The 6,942-nt window shown below is 39.3% G+C and overlaps 1 long non-coding RNA gene across 1 annotated transcript in view; it reads left to right on the top strand.

The window, feature by feature from the left end:
• Positions 1 to 372: 372 nt before the first annotated feature.
• Positions 373 to 6,942, top strand: part of LOC138972457 (uncharacterized) — a 9,485-nt gene continuing 2,915 nt past the window's right edge. Inside the window, exons 1-2 of the long non-coding RNA XR_011457622.1 lie at positions 373 to 477; positions 1,076 to 1,210. This is a non-coding gene — a long non-coding RNA (uncharacterized lncRNA). The remainder of the gene's footprint in view (positions 478 to 1,075; positions 1,211 to 6,942) is intronic.

The raw sequence follows: 6,942 nt of genomic DNA, 5'->3' as shown, positions 1-6,942 counted from the left end.
CATACACAACACCTGTATGTCCCCCTGTTTGCGACAATGACATTAAAATCATGACATAGATCTTCTTTGTTCAATTACCTTTACATCAATATTGAGTTTGTCGTACCTTGACTCATTGGTTTTAAACACATACTGTATGTGTTAAACTGACACACCCTATTTCTTAAGCAAATTTCTTCAAGAACCCAGGAATGAAGGGTATAATTATTCGGTACTAAGATAGGCAGGAACAATTAAGAGGAAATAACGACTAGCGAATAGCAGGGCTGAAAGAGTTAAAGCACAAATGTCTTTGATTCTATATAATATTGTATGTGTGATTTTACAATCTGACAGTGGAAGTGACACCGACCAAAGTAGGCGCTGCGTGTATCGATGGTTCAGGTGGAGAGTGTGTAGCACACGCTACGTGCTCGTCGGCCAACGGATTCTGCGAGTGCGATGTACATTACGAAGGAGTCATCGGGGGAGAATGTTGTAAGTTCAATGAACACACACACGCACGTACGCACGCACGCACACACACGCATGCATACTCTTTCGCTCACTCTCACCAAGTAATGCACACACACACACACACACACACTCACACACACACACACACACTCACACACACACACACACAAACACACAAACACACACACACACACACACACACACACACACACGTAATGAACCCACAGCATCCGACCAGAAATGACACTATATCTATGTATAGGTCCAAAGCTTCCTGTGTCAACAATTCCACTCACCCTCTGAGACCCGGCCAGGCTTTCACATGGAATAGGACCATCCCTCCCCTTGGACACTGCACATCTAACACTCAACAACGCGGCTTCTCTCTGTCCACATTATTTTTATCACATTAGTTTTTAATTGACTCTTCTGGCTACTTATGAACTTGTTACCCCCTACAATCTAACAGTATTCAGCAAGCAGTCAGGATGTTCAATGTGGCTATGTGTCCACATTGAGGGATGGTCGTATTTTGTGTATAAGCCTGATCAGCTGTGAGATGGTGAGCCGAATCGTTTACATGGCAAGGCTTTTAAACGAAACCGATTTGTTTTAACAGATCCAGGGTTAGGGAGACCTGGCGGCGCCTGCATAGGTGCAGTCTGCGTTGATTCACACGCTGAATGCTCTTTGTCAACGTCACCAAAGTCATGCGTGTGTGCAGATGATTATGTTGCATCTGCGGGTGTCTGCGGTAAGTTCTTGCTCCACATGAACTATACAAATTCCCTACATACGTCAGACAATCAGTCAAACTGCCTGTTCAGGTCTCATGAACAGCAAATGTACAACTAAAAATATAAATAATTAAGTAAATAAATAAATAAATAAATAAATAACATTTGTAAAAAAAACACTAAATGAAAAAATGTTGACACCTAGGAAAGCAAATACTCATACGACTGCCCTATGCCATTCGTGATGATAATCAGAAACACATGTTATTCCCCCCCTCTGCTTCTTTCTCTCTGTAAACGTGTAGGGCTAGTTATTGACTCACATGCGAAGCAAAAGTGAGTCTATGTACTCACCCGAGTCGTCCGTCCGTCCGTCCGGACGTCCGTCCGTCCGGACGTCCGTCCGGAAAACTTTAACGTTGGATATTTCTTGGACACTATTCAGTCTATCAGTACCAAATTTGGCAAGATGGTGTATGATGACAAGGCCCCAAAAAACATACATAGCATCTTGACCTTGCTTCAAGGTCAAGGTCGCAGGGGCCATAAATGTTGTCTAAAAAAACAGCTATTTTTCACATTTTTCACATTTTCTCTGAAGTTTTTGAGATTCAATACCTCACCTATATATAATATATAGGGCAAAGTAAGCCCCATCTTTTGATACCAGTTTGGTTTACCTTGCTTCAAGGTCAAGGTCACATGAGCTCTTCAAAGTTGGATTGTATACATATTTTGAAGTGACCTTGACCCTGAACTATGGAAGATAACTGTTTCAAACTTAAAAATTATGTGGGGCACATGTTATGCTTTCATCATGAGACAAATTTGGTCACATATGATCAAGGTCAAGGTCACTTTGACCCTTATGAAATGTGACCAAAATAAGGTAGTGAACCACTAAAAGTGACCATATCTCATGGTAGAAAGAGCCAATAAGCACCATTGTACTTCCTATGTCTTGAATTAACAGCTTTGTGTTGCATGACCTTGGATGACACCCAAGGTCACATGTATTTTGGTAGGAAAAATGTGTAAAGCAGTTCTTAGTGTATGATGTCATTGCTATGTAAAGGTCAAGGTCAAGCATGTGAGTCGTATGGGCTTTGCCCTTCTTGTTTTTTGTTATTCCCCCCTCTGCTTCTTTACCTCTGTAAACTTGTAGAGCTAGTTATTTTTCGATAATGACCCAGTAACCAAACAAATAACGAGCCAGCAACAGCCTGAATCCTCGATAGTGCAATGGGTTGAGATGCTGTTCTGTTTTGGTACTACTTTTGCGACTGAAAAGTTCCGAACGCTCTATACGTACGAAATATACATCTCTGGAGCTAACAATACAAACATACCGCATTTAAATTAACAACAGGCCTGAACACATGAATCTCCATATAAAATCCATGAGTTAGGTTGTTTTCTGAATCTAGATCTGCCGTGCACAAACCGTTCATCACAAGCAAATTCCCAAGGCAAGTAACTCATACTCTAGCCGACAAGAGTAGTTCCCCTTCTTTTAACGCAGTTTCTTCGACAACACTGACTGCAATCCGACGGTCAGTTTTCAACAATATTTCATTTTATAAACAGATCACACGCAACCAAATGCACACATCTCATCAATTTAAACAACATAAAGCGGTTTCATACACTATTTTCCCCAGAAAACTGAACTTCATACAGTAATTAACGTTGGAACACGGGTGCAAAAGTTCGTCTGCTAGTCCCATTTGACGAAAGAACATTATCTTAAGCGATACTAAAACATAAACAGAACACACAATATCTGCCTTTACCGCCACAGCAGAATAACAGCATATCTGTGTACTTGATTTTAGTCTAAAACAGGGAAACTGACAAGAAGTGTTAACAGAATGGAATGATTTGCACGGAACTATACAGCCGCGCATTAATCGATCGCCTGCGCAGGTTGACTGGTTGAGTGATTCGGATTCGATCAAACTTTCGCACAAAAACTCCTGTTTTCTTTGAATAACTTAAGAAAGGAGGAATAAAGAGGTTACACACCTCGTCTCAGTGATTATTACAAATAATGGTCTCAGTTCGCGGTCATGAAAAAGCTCGCTGAAGCTCGCATTTTTCATGATCCGCCAACTTCGACCATTAATTTTAATAATCACTGAGACTCGGCATGTAACATCTACGTAACTTACCCAACAACAAAAATCACTTACCCAACAACGGGCCTGAATCCTCAATAGCTCGCAGGTTGATGAGCTAGACTTTGAGGGAACTACGTTAGCGATTGAAAAGTTTCGAACGCTCTAATATACAAAATATACATCTCTAGACCAAACAATACAAACATACTGCATTTAAACTAGCAACTACATGCTTGAACACATTAATCTCCATATAAAATCCATGAGTTTGGTTGTTTTCTAAATCCAAATCTAACGATCAGTGCAGAGAAACTCGCTTTAGATCTCTTATGAGTGCAAGCAAACTCCCAAGTAATGCTGCGTCGCTCAAAACAAATAACGGTTTTGGGTGTGACGAAAAAAAGAACAGGGCCGGAGTGCTATGTTAATTATGAGCAGTTCTTCCACACCCATTTAAAATATGACACTACCAGCATGTTCCCGCATTTTGAGCCAGATTATTTTTTTGCTTGGGCAAATCGACGTTGCAGTTCCGGAGCAAATGATCAAAATGTCCTTGCGAATTTAACATTTATAATCATGTCGTCATTTGCTTCAGCCGCTGGACTGAATATCGGTCATTTGAACATTTATCATCTTTTGAACAAAATTCCTGATCTCTGCGTGTTTAAATCAACATTCTCCCATAACCCATTTGTTTGGGATTTCAGAGACTAGGCTAGACTCACGCATCTGTGATGATATGTTGCGGATTCCTCATTATTATGTAATCCGACGTGACAGTATGGAAGTACAACATACTGGTCTTGCTGTTTATGTCCATGATTCCATAGCAAAGTTTGTTAAGCGCAGGGCTGATTTGGAAGTGAACAGTATTGAGTGCCTTTGGCTCGAAATTGCGTATAAGAATTCGAATTCTTTTCTCCTCGGCTTTGTATATAGAAATCCCGCATCCCATTCAGCTTGGTCTGACGATTTTATTGATTTGATGGATAACATTAAATGTAATAATCGTAATGGTTTGTTACTTGGTGATTTAAACATCGATTTGCATAAAACCCAGACAGCCTGGCGCTCAGTAACGTCTCTCTTTGGATTCCATCAACTTGTGAACACCTCAACCAGATTGACTGATACAACATCAACGTTGATAGACCACATTTACACTAATAATACCTCCATGGTGTCAAACGTGAAAACTGTACCTTCAAGCATCAGTGACCATTATTCAATATTTTGTTCTTGGTCGTTCAAGTTGTCTAAGCCGGTGCACAAGGGCCATACAACTATTGAATATAGAAGCTTTAAAACGTTTGATGAAACCAAGTTCTTCTTTGATCTCAGTTTAGCACCATTTTCTTCTGTGTTTAATCATGTTGTTGCTGACGAGGCGTTGGGCGCCCTTCTAGATATATGTTATCCTATAGTGGATAAGCATGCCCCACTACGTCACCACAGAGTGAAATATCCATCTCTTCTCCCATGGTTGACGGAACAGATTATTGAAGCCATGTCCCTGCGTGATTTTTACAAAGCAAACAACATGAAGTCTGACTTTAAGAAACAAAGGAATAAAGTGACAGAATTAACACGTCAAGCAAAAGCAAATTATTTTAATAAATTAATCGAGGACAAGTAAGATATTGCAACCATCTCCCCTGAAGATTTTAATAACCATTTTTTGTCACTTGCTAATAGGTTAAATGAATCTGCAAAATGCGACAGTCCCGATTCTGATTTTGAAGTTTCTCTCTCAAAATTACATGATTTTTGTAATGACAAATGTAAACCGGACGATTTTTTTACTATTCCAGACATGGCAGTGCATGAGGTAGGTAAGGCGCTAGAAGACCTTGCGAATAAAAAGTCCATGGGTCCTGACACGATTCATCCTTACTTGGCCAAATTAGCTCTACCATATATTGTGGAGCCACTCATCTATGCGTATAATCTCTGCATAAAGCAAAATACTGTACCTAGTTTATTAAAGAGAGCAAAAGTAATTCCACTCCATAAAGGCGGACATTTATCCGACCCAAATAATTTTAGACCCATTTCCTTATTACCCATTTTATTCAAACCATTGAAAAAACATATTCACAAACATTTGCTCGCGTACATAGAAAGCAGAAACCTTTCCCATCAATTTCAATCTGGTTTTCGAACAAATCACTCTTGTCACAGCGCCCTTACCACGCTATGCGACACCTGGTTGTCTGCAACAAACCGATCTGAAATCAGTGGTGCTGTGTTTCTCGACTTTAAAAAAGCGTTTGATCTTGTTGATCATTCAATTTTACTGAAGAAATTACAGTTGTATATCAGAAACAGTTCAGTGTGTAACTTTTTTGCTTCCTGTTTACAGGACAGATCTCAATATACTGCCCTAAACTGTAAAAAATCTACTGAGGAGACTGTGAAATGCGGGGTGCCTCAATGGTCAGTGCTTGGGCCGATCTTGTTCTGTCTGTAAATCAATGATCTGCCACTGCACATTTCTGATAGTAATGTAAGAAGTGATTTTTTTGCTGACGATTCTTCTCTTCATTCAAGTGGAAAGTCTGCTCCAGTAATAGAGTCCTCCCTTCAAACAGTTTTAAACGATCTAAATAACTGGTGTAGTGCTAATGCTATGCTTGTCCATCCAATAAAAACTAAAAGTATGTAAATGCAACCAGACAAAAACACCAGATTTCTCCACTCAAACTAAATCTTACTATTGGTACGCAATCAATTGAAAACGTTCAACAGCATCGCGTTTTAGGGGTAATTCTTGATTGTAAATTCAAGTGACAGGCACAATTACAGCATATTTGCAAGAAAGTAGCCAAGAACGTTTTCCTCCTATCCAAGTTAAAGCAATATACCGACAGAAGGACTCTGGAAATGTTCCACCATGCTCATGTAATGCCTCACATTAATTATGTTTCGACGCTCTGGGATGGCAGCAGTGATGTCGACTTGAAAAAGTTAGACTCTCTCTATCGTCGCTCGGCCAAACTCATCGTAAAGGATAATGCCTCAACAGATATGAAATTAAAAATGCTTAACTTTCTTCCACTGGAAAAGCATCTCAAGTTAAACAAAGCCATTTTCATGCATAAATTGTATTACGGTAAAGTGCCGATTTACATTGCATCATTATTTAATAAAGCTACCCACATATATGGGTCGGTCAACTTGATCCCACCAATTCTACGAATTGACCTGTATAAGACCAGTCTTGCTTTTTCGGGTACTTCAGTTTGGAATTCACTTCCATCATCCTTTAAGCACTTAAAGTCATTAAACAGTTTTAAAAAATGTGTTAAAAACCACTTAATGTCTGAGTAGTTTAACGCCTTTTGACTTACCACACTTAGTATTACGTCAAAGATATGCTGTGCATTGTATATTCTGAACATATTTTTGTTACACTAATGCTACATGTTCGATTGCTACCAGCTTGTATTTATAATTACCCACATAGTATGTATTTGATTTTATGAATAACCACATGTGTATGCTCTTCATGCCTCATCTTAATCATCATCATCATCATCATCATCATCATTATCATCATCATCATTATCATCATCGTCATCATCATCATCATCATCATCTTTATTATCCCGTCGCGATGTAACCTT

The sequence above is a fragment of the Littorina saxatilis genome, linkage group LG8 (assembly GCF_037325665.1).
Source record: "Littorina saxatilis isolate snail1 linkage group LG8, US_GU_Lsax_2.0, whole genome shotgun sequence".
NCBI classification, from domain to species: Eukaryota; Metazoa; Mollusca; class Gastropoda; order Littorinimorpha; family Littorinidae; genus Littorina; species Littorina saxatilis.
The sequence above is the reverse complement of the archived record's forward strand: the minus strand, read 5'-3'. Positions and strand labels throughout refer to the sequence as shown.